This window comes from Tubulanus polymorphus, chromosome 6 (genome assembly GCF_964204645.1).
Source record: "Tubulanus polymorphus chromosome 6, tnTubPoly1.2, whole genome shotgun sequence".
In the NCBI taxonomy this organism is placed as follows: Eukaryota; Metazoa; Nemertea; class Palaeonemertea; order Tubulaniformes; family Tubulanidae; genus Tubulanus; species Tubulanus polymorphus.
In genome coordinates, this window is record NC_134030.1 from 1,474,416 (window position 1) to 1,490,088 (window position 15,673).

At 38.2% G+C, this 15,673-nt stretch overlaps 1 long non-coding RNA gene across 1 annotated transcript; it reads left to right on the top strand.

The window, feature by feature from the left end:
• Positions 1–11,647: 11,647 nt before the first annotated feature.
• On the top strand, positions 11,648–13,096 carry LOC141907647 (uncharacterized). Its single transcript, XR_012619530.1, has 3 exons — positions 11,648–11,700; positions 12,155–12,227; positions 12,917–13,096. It is a non-coding gene; the product is annotated as an uncharacterized LOC141907647 (long non-coding RNA).
• Positions 13,097–15,673: the final 2,577 nt, after the last annotated feature.

Genomic DNA, 15,673 nt, shown 5'->3' on the forward strand with positions numbered 1-15,673 from the left:
CTACTCGTGAATTTACAATTCATTCCTATCCGATGATGTTATTTATGATGGAATGTGTTAAAGTAGATGTCTATGTGTTTTCATCTTTTGGTAAATCGTGAAAAAATCTGGCTAATTTGAATCGAAAGCCATTGATTATCTTGCGCGGTAATGATGGAAAAATTCAAAATGCGAATAGCTGTGTGGAATAAGAGAATGTCTTGAAAGGATTTGAGACATTGAGATGTGTAAAGGGAGACTGATTACACCTGTACTGCCCTAGCCCCTCCCCAGGCAGTCACCACCTCGCCCCAACCAATTCTTCCAAATCACCCTCACCTCAACAAGATCAAAATCCCTTTCACTTTTCCTCTACCATTATTTTTACCATGCCGGCTACCTTATCCCTAACCCTGCAAACCACACTCTACTCTACACAAACCATATTAACATCACAACTGTACCGTCCTCCAGCACCAACCTTTCTTCATTGTCAGACACCTCTCTAACATCGTACACTACCACATACACCCACCTCGACCGGTTCTATAACAAGCTGATCATCTAATCCAGCCATATCAAACAACCCTGCATCATCCAACCTGACCTTACCTTACCACAATACCCTATCCTCCCCTAACATGTCAATCACACCATGCTTTGCCCCATTCCATACCCAAGCGCCATAACACTCATTCCCTCTATGATTGAATAAGATAGAAATGTTACAATGTTGTAGTTAGACGGATGGGATTGATTTTCTTTGCTAATGAAGATGAGAGAACAAACATTCTTCTAACTGAGGAGGAATAAGTGAACAAATTACAGCGGTGTTACACATTCAATGTTACATGTACATCAGTTATATCTCTATTAGACTGAAACAATGAGTGAAACTTCTACAGTTACAATCTGACACAAATCAGACCGTGTCAGAAAACATTTTTACATTAGCCCCACGTGCTGAGTGGATGATAGACATCATGAGACTCATCAAATTTTGTGAAATTAGTTTAATTGAAAAATTAATTTAAGCAATGTCTGTTTTTGCATTTCAGAGGTTGATGTTACCTGAACATGCAGTTCTGAGCTGACTCCAGATCAGGTGAGCATGTATGCAGTGAAATTGGATAAAATCATGACATTTTCCAAGAGCTCTTATTAGTGGAATTTTATCTCTAATAGCCCTTGATCCAAGTGCTGCCCAGTGAGACACTGTCTGGTGAACTCAACATCCAAGTGCTACAGAATCTACCCCCAGTGAGACACTGTCTGGTGAACTCAACATCCAAGTGCTACAGAATCTACCCCCAGTGAGACACTGTCTGGTGAACTCAACATCCAAGTGCTGCAGAATCTACCCCCAGTGAGACACTGTCTGGTGAACTCAACATCCAAGTGCTGCAGAATCTACCCCCAGTGAGACACTGTCTGGTGAACTCAACATCCAAGTGCTGCAGAATCTACCCCCAGTGAGACACTCTCCACACGCTACAGAAGGTGAGTAATGAATAGACAAAATTCTCTTAGAATTTTTTGACCTAAAATTCTAAAATATTCTGTAAAGACAACAATTTGACCAGTTGTCCTTTTGACTGCATGTTTTGAGTGATTTCCAATTAGCTACATGATTCAATGCGTGGTTGTCAAATGGCTCAATATTTCCAAACCATTTTCTAATTTATAACTGTCAAAATTCATTTGTTCAATCATGAGGTCTAGAATTGGTTTTCATTGAATACATGAAATCCAGATATTTCATTTGTTGATTTCAAAATTATTTATTTCGCCGATTCATTTCTAATCTCACTTTGGCAACTCATTCTGAATCAGCGACGGAAGGTGACAAAATGGTCACATCGAAATATGTTGTGCTCGGTGCCTCGGGATCCGAACCCAAACCTGACCACACGTATAAATCCAATTGAATCCATTCGGGTTCTTCCTTTTCTGAGTTAAACTCATTTCTGTGGTTGCGAGACGGCGGGAAGAAAAATAGTGGTGGCGGTTAGGGGGGTGGTAGCCCTTAAAGTGAATATGCTCGGTGACAGGGATGGCGAAAGGCCACCCGGGGAGGACGATAGTATCAGGGCATCGGACGCTCCTTTACTGAACCGCGGACTCCGGGGCCCGAGAGTATCGTGTGTATGATCACTTACTCGATAGGGTAGACATGTGTGTCAAGAGATACGGGCATTTCTATCCTAGCCTCAGTTGTCTGCGGGACGCACCTTAAAACAGTTTGAAAAAATCACCTCGAACATGTTTAAGCATTATTCACGGGCGCAAAAAAAGAATGAACAGAAAGAAAGAAAGAGGTGTCGGTCGTCTTTATAAACCACTAGGGGCGAGTTTAGCTTAGACGAGGAATTTGGCATCTTAGAAAAATATATTCGAAATTCCTAGGTTTTAATGGAGAATTCAGCAGGTAAAATATTTGAGTATTTTATGTGATTCAATTCTAAATTGTAACCTCATCGTGCAATGTATTTTATTGGAATGAACTTAAACATGCAGGCTGGACTTTCACGTGATGTTTTGAAATATAGATTCAGGAACATTGACAATTCCTGATTTGAAGCACATGTTTTTACCACGAGTCAAAGCAGTTAAACTTTACTCTGTCTACTGTATGATTATATTCTAACATGTATATCTTTTCATTATTTTTCTATCATTCACGCTGAGATCATCTACTCCCAGTGAGACACTGTCTGGTGAACTCAACATCCAAGTGCTGCAGAATCTACCTCCAGTGAGACACTGTCTGGTGAACTCAACATCCAAGTGCTGCAGAATCTACCTCCAGTTAGACACTGTCTGGTGAACTCAACATCCAAGTGCTACAGAATCTACCCCCAGTGAGACACTCTCTGGTGAACTCAACATCCAAGTGCTACAGAATCTACCCCCAGTGAGACACTGTCTGGTGAACTCAACATCCAAGTGCTACAGAATCTAGCTCCAGTGAGACACTGTCTGGTGAACTCAACATCCAAGTGCTGCAGAATCTATCCCCAGTGAGACACTGGTGAACTCAACATCCAAGTGCTGCAGAATCTACCTCCAGTGAGACACTGTCTGGTGAACTCAACATCCAAGTGCTGCAAAATCTACCTCCAGTTAGACACTGTCTGGTAAACTTAACATCCAAGTGCTGCAGAATCTACCCCCAGTGAGACACTCTCTGGTGAACTCAACATCCAAGTGCTACAGAATCTAGTGAGACACTGTCTGGTGAACTCAACATCCAAGTGCTGCAAAATCTACCTCCAGTTAGACACTGTCTGGTAAACTTAACATCCAAGTGCTACAGAATCTACCCCTAGTGAGACACTGTCTGGCGAACTCAACATCCAAGTGCTACAGAATCTACCCCCAGTGAGACACTGTCTGGTGAACTCAACATCCAAGTGCTACAGAATCTACCTCCAGTGAGACACTGTCAGGTGAACTCAACATCCAAGGAGATGATCTGTTAATTACACTCATGGTTGTGCTGGCTACTGATATGGGAGGTATGTATCGTATCTGGAGCCAATTTTACTTTGATTCCAACAACTAATTCCTTATGATTCTCCATTTCATTTTCCATTAGAAGGAACTGTGTTATTATGATTTGTCTGAGTGTCCGTTAATGTTAGTTGAACTGTAACTCGGAGAAGTGAACCGTGGATGTGACAACTCCACACAGATGTCATGTATGTATCTGGACAATTTTCATTATCAATGTCTTTCTGTTTTACGCAGAAGAATCTGATAAATATAATGTTATGGACTTTGTGTTTTTCTTTTGAGTGTCTATCATCATTAGCTTATTTCATCATTAACAATTTTATTAATTTTTTCCTTCAGTTTAAAGAATCTGTTTAAGGAGATGATCTGTTAATTACACTCATGGTTGTGCTAGCTACTGATGAGTGGTATGTATCGTATATGGAGCCAATTTCTATTTGATTTCAACAACTAATTTCTTATGATTTTATTCAGTTTGTTTTCCTTCAGAAGAAACTTTGTTATTATCAATTGACTGAGCCTCCATCATTATTAGTTAAACTGTAACTGAGAGACATGAACCACGAATATCCTAACTCTTTAGTCAATGTGTATGTATCAGGACAACTTTCTGATTATCGATATCTTACCGTATGATTTTCCTGCAGAAGAATCTGATGAATATAATGTTATGGACTGAATGTGTTTTTCATTTTAGTGTCCATCATCATTAGTTTAACTATAACTGAAGAGACCTGAACCAGGGATGTTATAATTCCAATGTTGATATATATGTATCACGACAAATTCGTTATCAATGATTTTCATTTTTCGAAATCTATGAAATACGGTAGATGTGTGATTGAATCTATTTTGTTCTCATTTCAGAGTCTGCTACATACATGTGATACGTGCACAGAGAGACAAATTCTATTAATTTTAAACACTTATCCCTTAGTTATCAATGATTTTCCATATTGTTTTAATCTGTTAGGAGAACTGAACTCTGGTCCTGAACATGTTTCAACTCTTCTATCAATAAGTGGTTTGTATGGAAACAGAATTTCCTGCAATAGAATCTGATGAATAGATGTCATGATATTATGTTATTCTCATTTCAGTGTCCATCATTATAAGTTGAACTGTACAGAAACCAATAGCTGAATTGAACTGATCTCCGCAGTCAATGGTTGCAGATGGCTACAGATACGAGTGGTATGTGTGTATGGACACAAATTCATTTTCAACAACTGATTTTGTATTTTATATTCTGTAGAGGAATCTTTGAGAGATAGATGTTATAGAATCTGTTATTTTCAGTGTTGATCAATGTTAGTTGAACTGTAATGAGTAGAACCAGTAGTTACTCCACAGTCAATGGTTTAGTCAGTTACAGACATACATACAAATAGTCAGCAATAATTCCCTCAAGTGCTGTTCTGTTAAGACAATTTGTTGTAAGTAAACCCACAATGTACGTGATGTGGTTTGTGTGTATGGAGACAATTTCATTATTTTCATTAATTATTTGTTAGGCAATGACAAATTGTCCATGGGATGACCGATTACCAGTAGATGACCAGGGAACAGTCTACATGTATGTATCGAGACAATTTTCTGTTGTTTTGAGGAATCTATAAGAGATAAATGTTATAGAATCTGTTATTCTTATTTCAGTGTCCGTCATCATGAGTTGAAACAAATATCTGATTTGAAGTGAACTCTGCAGTCATTCAACCCTTACACATATATAAGTTACGTATTAGTGATATTTACCACTGACAGACAATTAAAACAACTTGTATAATAATGATTCACTGTTTGTGAATGAACTTGTGAACAGTCGCTACTCCTTAATGCTATCAGTTACAGCCACCTTTTGATAGAATCTCTGTCTAAACCTCTTGCATGATCATCTATATCTCAATTATAATATAATAAATACTAATCCTTCATTTTAACTCTCTTCTATTCTAATACATTGTATGAGTCAAAAGATGGTTGTCATTGATAGAATTAGGGACGCTATACAGCTGGCTAATTGTCATAATCTAAACCCTTTTTGTGTTCACTGCATACTCTGTGACCCTCCACTTCAATGCATTTTAATTGATTCAATTTCACCAACTTTTTATATTTTTTTTTCATGTCAGCGTCAATCATTTTTACCTGCCGCAGGTAGAAATGAATCCACTGCTTGAGTGGCTATAAAAGTCGTTGGTGAAGACAAGTACACTCAATTGGAGACAATAATTTCTTTTAGATCTGACAGTGGTAGGAATTGTAACATTTTAATATATAAGGGGCACATCTAGAAAATTGGAAGACACGTTTTAATTGATATCTGTTATTTTACGTGTTTCAGCTTCAAAATTATCCGAGTTCTACCAAATGAGATTATTCACCCATGAAGACTCGACTGATTCATACCCACATAAGGTAGTTGTACTTTCATTTTTATTAAACATTTCAATAATTAAAATTGGCGATATTAAGAAGAAAAAAGAAATTCGTAAAAATTGCATTATTTAAAGTACTTAAAACCTATTCATAAATAACAATGCGGTACCGCTACATAACAGATGGCACCACTATACGGTCGTTGCTACTACTAGACTGGTTACCTGTATAATAAGTACAATACAATGAATTTTATTCGCACGGTGACGTATGTGTTGGCATTGAAGCGCTCACTTATAATTCTATTGTTTTGAATGGGGATACTATGTAGACCCAGAAAACAACGAAGGCTGCATTACGATTGCACCTTACACACAGGGCCACCTTCGGTTATCGGAGTCAGTCGACTTATAATAGTCCCGAGTAACTCATGTCAAATGTCGGAACTATATTCCGGAAATAGTTCGAAAATCAAGCGCATTCGGTTATTAGTTCCAACCACTGGTCGACTAGCTACCTATTACCGAATTTGGCCCAGCCTGTCTAACTCTGGATTCGCAACTGGCAACCGAGTTAAGTGCTTCTCGCTAGCCAGGTTGCCGCTAAGCGGCCACCAGTCTATAATATTAACCCAATCACACGTCTGTCACTCGCTGATTCGCTACGCATCTGATTGGCTAGATATATAGACTGGTGGCCGCTTGACCATTGAGGCAAGCGAGGATGGTTGCGTGACTTATCGAAATGTTCGCTTGCCACAGGAATACCGTCCAATGTAATAAGTGTTTATGTATTATTAATTGTAGGAATGCCTGGTGATGTAGATCAAGTTCACAGAAACTGAAAACAGAAAGAAACCTTGCGGAATCTATTGTGTATAAATAAATATATTTATTATCGTGTTGTGTTGTTTATTCTGAGTGCGATCTGTGGTGATTCAACCACTTGGTCCTCTCAAGTTTTTTCCCCATCCAAATTTTTGAATCCGTTTGCGCCGTTTTGACTGAAGTGATCTTTAAATTTGTATTAGTTCTAAGACTTAGACAGGTCTTAAATTCTTTCAGTTGCGGCCACCTCTCGACAAAAATCTATTGTACTAATCCTTAATAACTTTTAATAACTTCTAATCGCATGCATCGAAAGGTGGCTGTCATAGATGCAATTAGAGATATGATCGATGTCTAAGATGAATACAATTGCGTTTAATTTGAAACTGCTAAACAGTTGCAGTAAGAGTTAAATAACGATCATCACTGTATCTATGCTTGTGATGCTTGTTCCACTCTCAGTAATTACAGAGCTGCCAACTGTTACTGATTTCCAGTATTAGTTAGTATTTTATAACGAGAAATACTGATCTGATTTGTGAAGGTCTTGCCGTTGATTACTGATTAATTGAACATTCCTTTCATATTTCAATGAAACCTTACTGAAAAAAATTCAATTTGCTACTGATAGGACTTTTCAAAGGTTGGCAGCCCTGTAGTTATCTTGGTCTCGCAACTTTACCACCTCAGTACCGGCGACGCATCACTCGTAATCCTCGCCTTCCATGCCGCGCATTTAGCTATCCTCGCTTGCCGGGGTTTAATTGGTTCTGCCCAATCAGATGCGTTGTTTTTCTACCAATAAGGGGCGCCAATTTAAACCCCGGCAAGCGAGGATTAATTTGTCAGCGTTGCCACCGTTAGCTCCAGTACTGTGCCATTGTCAGTTAGACTGGGTCTGAAATGGTGGTGGCAAGCTGCAGGTCTGGACTGCGCGACCAACATTTTCCGTTTCTACATCCGAAATCTACACGTTTTCTTTGCACGTGGTAATAAGAGTGTGGTTGGTTTTTGTTCGAACGCGCCTCTGGTAGTAGACTGGTTGCCAGTTTAAAATAGACTGGTTGCCGGTCTCTTCCTGTAGACCGTTTACCGGTCTCTATCTTTCATTAGAGACCGGTTGTGCCCATCCTCCATTTTACATTTTCGATGCATGTCAAATAAGGTCAAACATGTAAAGTAGCAAGTTACTTCCTGGTTAAGATGGCGTCTCTTCGAATCTGCTTGGCTTCGAGCGATATTAAAATTGTCCTTTATAATGGACGGAAAGACATTAATTGCTGTAAGTATCAGATAAATCCGCTGATAATTTACCTGGTATTCGAAATACCGACTAACAAGGATCGAAATCTAATGCGAGGTGAGCTCTGCCGCGACCGTCACTGAATACAGAACATTCTGAAGGAACAGAGGACATCCTTCCTATAACTACCGTTCGTGGGATGTATTTAGTGAATTGATGTTTTAATACAGTGTTGTAAAATGACTATATTTAGTTTCTGAATAAAGTTTACAATTGCTGAACTCCTTAGTGCTTTGTTAGATCAGATATTTGGATCCACCTCAGCCAACTGATTTCCTGATACAGACAGCAAGTTGGGACAGTCAAATTAAGAGATTTGGTCAAGACAAATTACTCAGATCACACTGGAAATTCGCAATATCCTCTCTCCTCATGGACCACACATTGTCAATGTTGACTTTGCTAGAAATCGATTATAAAATTCATCACGACCAATTCTTTTTCACTGAATTCAATATTTATTGTTCACTTCTGGTACAAAATCTTGTTCAGCCCCTGACAAGAGAATAAACAATGACACTACGTATTTCATGACATAGAACAGTAGTTTTTTTTTCATCGACAAATTGGGACGATCCTGATATCCCTGATTTGAATGATAGTGTCTTTAGAATCATAAAGACCATGTCTCGACCAGACAGATAATCCAATCACAATTCAAATTGAAGGCTCGCTAGTGCAGTTATTCACAGAATCCAGCTCTTTAAACCTCATCAGTTTATCAGAATCGAGGAGTTTCACCACCTGTTATTTGGAATCTCATTTCATGACAGCTAGTGCTGATTCTTTATTCTCTTTGATTACTGCATGATGTTATCATTCTGAAATTAAAATACATATCACACTTATAATTAAACCTGGATTGACTTTACAAATTAATGGTTCAGAATCCATTTTTCTAACTTACCTTGATGTATTGCAATCTATTCATTTTATGTTGAGCTAATTTGATACGCATAACTTCAATTTCTTAAAACATCCTACGAGTTGTGACTCACAAAATCATCACTAAAACGCCACAATAATCTACAATAGATAATCAATATAGTTTTTGTGAAATAGCACTCATATTCAATGTTCACATCTTACGAAGTAAGTAAGTAGGTGAAGTTACCTCGTTGGTGTGATTATTTTCACTGGATCAACTGCTGATGTCCAATGTCGCATAAAGAACAATCAATCAATCGCCTCGAGTGAACAAATAAGTTGCCTCTGCTGCATGGTTCAGTATGTTAGTAGTGGTAGTAGTATTGTATGTATTGTTACCGATATTTTCGGTACCACACGCTAAACAAGTGCCTGCAGAAGCGTTACCCGGCAGTTTTAATGAAATTTCGTTCTTCATTGATATAAACAAGAAAATTAATTTTGATAAACTATTTGACGCCTGCGAAAAAATGTAGAATTTCTAGGATAAGCTAATGTGGATTTGCAAACTTGAAATCGAAGTTTTAAGAAATTTGAGGAATTATAACATTTGGCGATTGGGTAGATGATACTTCGACTGTAGGTATAGTGGTTTAATTTTTTTATCAATATTTTTATCAATTATTTTGTCAATAATTGATAACTTGCGACCGACTTCATTCATTCATATTTGCCTCTAAGCTGGTCTGCAACTTCATTGCCTCCATAGTTGAAGAAAGAGCTCTTCTGATGTCTGCTTCATCATGACTTCGAGCATATCGTGTGGCTTAGAAGGCTGGCCCGGTCCCCGGGCCCGGGTTTGGCTGTCACTCGATATACTAAAAATTTAGTCTTGAGTCTGGGTTGAAGTAGACATTGTCATTTAGAATAATTTGTTTATGTTATTCTCTATGAATTACTCGTGTGTCTTGTATGTTGTATTTTCTTACTTTAAAATGTGTAACTTTATTGAATTTAGGAATTTAAATCCCGGAATTTCAATGTAATAACGATCATAAAGAATTGAATTGAATTGTCACCTAATACACTTGCCATCAGAGCACGCGGAGCCGTATGTAACAGCTAGGCTATTATAAATTGCTAATCTCATGAAACCTGCATATCCCCCTAATATCGAACATATTTTCTAAAAAATTTGAATATTGAAATTATATGTTTACACATTTGAATATTGACCGCTTGTAGCCGCTGATGAAATTCACACCGGCCCTACACAGATCGTAGATAGCTTCGTCATTCCACCAACATCCCCATGTCAGGGTCTGACTTTAATATCAGACTTCCGCATCGTGTATACATCCGCCATTTACTTATCATTTCTATTTATGCCTGCCGCTTCTGATATAATCATACATCCTTAACTATTACAATACGTCTCCTAATGATATTCAATGCAATATAACATTCCGACGTTCAAATAGAGGTCATTACATAATCACAGGAAGCCTTTCTACATGTTTGTCAATAATATTTTGCCAAATAGCTTGTATGTGTACACATAGACCTGTGACGTTTTGCACATCGATTTACGGTTGTCGTTTGTAAAATGACGCTGAATGGTTAACATTGTTCAGGTTTCATAATAGTAACGTTTTATAAGGCGTCAAAATGACTTTAAAGAGGTCCATGCGGGAACGTAAATCGCGACTCTGTGTAGGCGGCCATGTTACATAGTTCACGTGATGAAATACTGAAATCTGATTGGATCCGTAGATTCCGCGGAAAATGGCGGACGGGCAAAACCTGTCCCATATTGAATGGCACAGGCAACCAGTCTAGTTTTCTAAACGATGTATTTATTACTCGCGTACCACAATATTTATTACTCGCGTACCACAGTCGGACAATCGACCTATGTACGATCTCCACCGTCGCGTGCTGCCTTTACATAAACAATAAGCGGTAAATCTGTGAACTAATTTCTAACCTCACTTGCCACAGTAAGACACCGATCGGCAGCCGACGAAGTTAATCCCAGTCCAGTGACTAAATCGCAAATTTAGCACCAGAGGCTGAAAGTTGTTGGGAATGCGTGGCTGTAAATCATAAATAAAATATATATTAAACTAAAAGTATGTGTTTATGTTGATGGTTGAGTTTTTGTCAAGGTGTGGAATGCGCGTTTGTGCCGATCATACAGCAACTTATGATTGTTTGTACATCAGCCAGAACCCAGGTCCACTCATTAGGATCCAGTTCCACAGATCAGGATCCAGCTCCTAGGATCCAGTTCCACAGATCAGGATCCAGCTCACAGAATCCAGTTGCATATAGTTTGATCCAAGGTTAGACTTAGTGATATGTTCATTTCCACAGTGTTAGTCTTGACTTTAATTTTGAGCATACAAAAACATCTCGATTCAACGGACGGCTAATTACGATTCAAGAGAGGCTTCTAGGTATAATGTGAACAAATGTTTTAAATGAAGTTAAATGATTTAATGTAGATAGTTTAAAGTCGGTGAGCCTCTGATTTTAATCTATACATGTTCACGGATTTGTCCCATTATAACCTATTTCTTATAATCACAGGTCAGCGGTCGCCATTGTGTCCGGATTCAGGTTGAATTTTGATCGACTTTTTTCACAATGGAATCGGTGCGCATTCCTTTACCGGATATCGATCGTATGGTATTGTTATAGATAATCGCTTGGATGGACCGCAACTCTTCCGATCCATTTTACCTGACCAGCACCTTCCTTTCGACCACTGGACACCAGACAGCAAACACCTCCTGTGAAAATTCTCCCGGAACCCGAACGTGTTTGGTAAGTGTTAACATTTGACATAACCATTAGAAATTTATTCGTAAGAAACTTTATGAACTTGTTTCATTTCCGCTTATGTTTTCCGCACCCAGTTGAACAGTTGATTTTGACTCTTTAAAAGTTAAATTTTTTGACGATGAAATAAATTACTCTTACTAAACAATTCATTTCAAATGTGGCTGACTCTTGACTGGTTAAACTCAATTCGATTGACTTTAAGCCCGGGTTAATATTGATACTGCTCTATTAAACCAGCCCCTGTTCTCAATTTTTTAGTTTTATTGCCAACAATTCGTACTTAACCGTTTTTAGCTTAATGTTCTCACAAACCCGCTAGGCCATGGTGTCAAATTTTAATTTCATTGAAGTTTGTACTGTTTAATACATGTCATCTAAATTTTAATTTCAAAATCAAAATAGTTTGAAGTGTTCAATGTGTTGTCCTCTTTTGTAGGATAGCGAAAACACACTGTTGGAAATAACTGAAGTCTGAACAAATCGTTGAGAAGCGCAATTCTTTTTGGTGAGTAAGTATATATCGCTTTCTTTCATCATTTTCATTCTTTTACAACTCCCAGTCTTAAATGTATCAATCAGTTTCCCTCAGGCCAGGTACCCATCTTGGGTGGAGCAGGGAGGTCACCTCCCTGAGTGTCGTGCGGAATTCGAACACGCGAGTTGGCTTCCCAGATTCGAACGCGACAACCACGGCTCGCCCACCGCTGTTAAATCTTTCGTAATTTTTTAGGAGTCCTAAAACCGTTTTTAGTCTGAAAAAATTGTATTCAAAACTTCTTAAAAAACTATTTACTTATTGAGATAATGCGCAAATTCATTTCTGAAATCCCTTTGGAATCGAACCGGGTGACACTGATTTATCTCATCGCCATATCTGCGGCGAAAAAACCGATATGCGCGAGCAGTTCAGAACGACGGGGAATCCCCGTAACGTTCTCCGCAGCAAAGCCACGTGACGACTAACTTGTACGTGCGTGCTCCGTATTAGTGAAGACACTGTTACTGGGGTCATCATTCTAAAACAAGGTTATTCACGAGATGCTGGTTCAGAGATCGCCGCCAGTACTCTTAGACTAGTTGATGTCACACTCTAGAGGAGCGAGATTTATAAAATAGATACCGCGCTCTTTGAATTGATGTCAGTAGTCTTTAGATCTCTCAAACCGGCTGAGTAACTTTTGAATTTTATGTTTTCTAGCATTTGCTGGTGAGTCATCGATCCACACCGGGGACCGCACCTAGGAGCAGCAAGTAGGAGCAGCCACAGGGACCACACCTAGGAGCAGCCACACCTAGGAGCAGCAAGTAGGAGCAGCCGCACCTAGGAGCAGCAAGTAGGAGCAGCCGCACCAAGGAGCAGCCACAGGGACCACACCTAGGAGCAGCCACAGGGACCACACCTAGGAGCAGCCACAGGGACCACACCTAGGAGCAGCCACAGGGACCACACCTAGGAGCAGCCACACCTAGGAGCAGCCACAGGGACCACACCTAGGAGCAGCCACAGGAGGGACTGACCTGAATTGGGAATCACTGAATTGGAAAGATAAGTAGAGATATATTTATTATTAAACTACAATATTTTTGGAGTACAGGTCTTGAGATGTTTTCAAACTTCCCATCATCTCTTCAGGTGTTTCTGTTGTAGTATGTGGTTATTTTTCTGTTCAGGTGTCGCCCCCATATTTTTCTGATTGCTAGCAAAAAACAGGGTTAAATTGCTGTATCAAGCATATTACGATGTTAGATTAATTTGTTCTTGTTGTTCAGGCGTTTCTGCAGTTTTTGAATGTTTTAATGTAAAGTCCATCACCGATTTACACACCGCATTCAGGTATTCTCTATCGTGATAAATTGTGAATCAAAAACTTACATATTTAGACTTAATTAGAAATTCATTGGTTCAAAAGGTTTTCATTTATAAAAAAATGTTAAAATTGATTGAAAATAATAACATTGTTGTAATGGGAGTGATTTTTCGACCCTAATTAACATCGAAAAAGTTAAACAGAAAATTTAGAAAAAAATAATGAAATAAATAATAAAATAGATAAGTAAATCTAGTCCTGCTTTCACAAAAAAGTTTTGTTCAGACTTTTTGGGAAACTGGATATATATATATATAACTTATATTTATTTTAATCATCAGGTATAATATAGCAATTGACTTGAAATGAATATCATACTAGTATTTATAAACATACAAATCTTCATTAACAAACTAGGGCAAAACATCCCAAAAACGTTAGTTAAAGATATATCATAATTCATTTACTCATTTCAAAATGAGATTTACCATATTTACATATATCATATCATATATCGTTATCTCAATTTTTATGGTTATTCAACTACCTCAATTCTGGGATTTATTAAATAGCAACAATTGTGCAAAATCTTAGTATTTTCACTGGTGTCACTTTCTTCTTTTTGCCGCTGCTTTTATTTAAAGAAAACACGTTGGCCTTCGTCAATTTGATAAAAATAATTGTCTTATTTGGAAAGAAATTCTTGGATTCAGAAAATATAGCACTTGTATCTGAATTCTTGGAAATATTCATTGAATCATCAATCGAAGTGACAAAAATTTGACAAAAAATACTTTTAGTGGATAAATGGTGGTTGTAAGCGGGATTGTTAGACGGAGAGGGGAGATAGAGGAACCGCTCGTCTTTTCTTCTGATGCTGTCCTGTCTTGCATTCTGTGACGCAGATTGTAGTTGGATAAACACAGCTGATATCTCATTATCATCGTAATTGAAATGTATGTTGTACCTCTGAATCTGCATTATTTTTGGCGGCCGAGGTCCACTTGTTCCCTCACTACAACTGCTGTCCGATCCTTTTCTCTTTCTCGAGGTTTTGGAATTAATATTAAAAGTTCCGTCCATCAGCTCTTAGCCGTTGAGAAGTACTGCGTGAAAATGAGCAAAACTAGTAATCATAGCTTGACCTGGTTTCTCAATGATGATGTCACTGGGAAAGCCTTTTGGAATAGTTGAAAGGCTTGATGTTAATACTTGATCTGGATGGGTCCGCGCCCCTTCTATAGTGTCAAAAATATATAAATTGTGAAATTTTCCAATTTGGATGCTGTTCTGGGAAATGAAAGGATAATTTCACTCTGTTTTTATCATTTGGTTTTAACGGATAATTCTTGCTGGAAACTACCGTCTTGTGTCTAAACACTCGATATATCGATTTCACTTGTGTGTGTGTCATTAGCATGTGTTGCTTGAAATGTGACTTTTGCTCAAACTATTGACAGCATATTACAGTTTGATTCATTATTATCACCAGTAGTCATTGCACGCTTTAATCTAACATTGCTAAGGTAATTTTAGGTAATTGCCCTCCCATTCTATCTGGTGTGCAGCTATCTGATAGGCCGCTGCTGAGGCGTATTAATCCGATTTTGGGGAAAGGCAGCAGCGGGCGACATAGGATTAACCGGTGGTGGTATCCTATCGGGAACCAAGTTTCTTTTGAATTCCCCCACCAAGTCCCCAAACGGGCAGTCTTGTAAAATGATCATCACTGTAAAATAAAAATAGAGAGAAATACATTAAACAACAAGTCGAATGGTTTCGATGCTACGGTTAAGAATTCTGGTACTCGGCGAGGTTAAACATTCATTTCTTAAACTTTACAATCGATTGTCACATTGATGGCGCCATCTATCCTTTCTAAAAACAACTATAGGATTTCAATTGCACAATGTTAATACTAGGGAACAACAGTTATTATTAGATTTTGATTATCAGTGACACACGTCACACTAAATGATATTGTATGAAAATAGTTAAACTACTTACACTTCGGTAGAAATAAACGTACAAACTCCTCCCGCCGGAACGCACGACGAATTCTAAAAGCAAGTGTTCCTGCTTGACAAAACTAGTTTGAATAAGAGCTGTTTGTTTTAATGAGATGAACTGAATCAATAGAATTATGT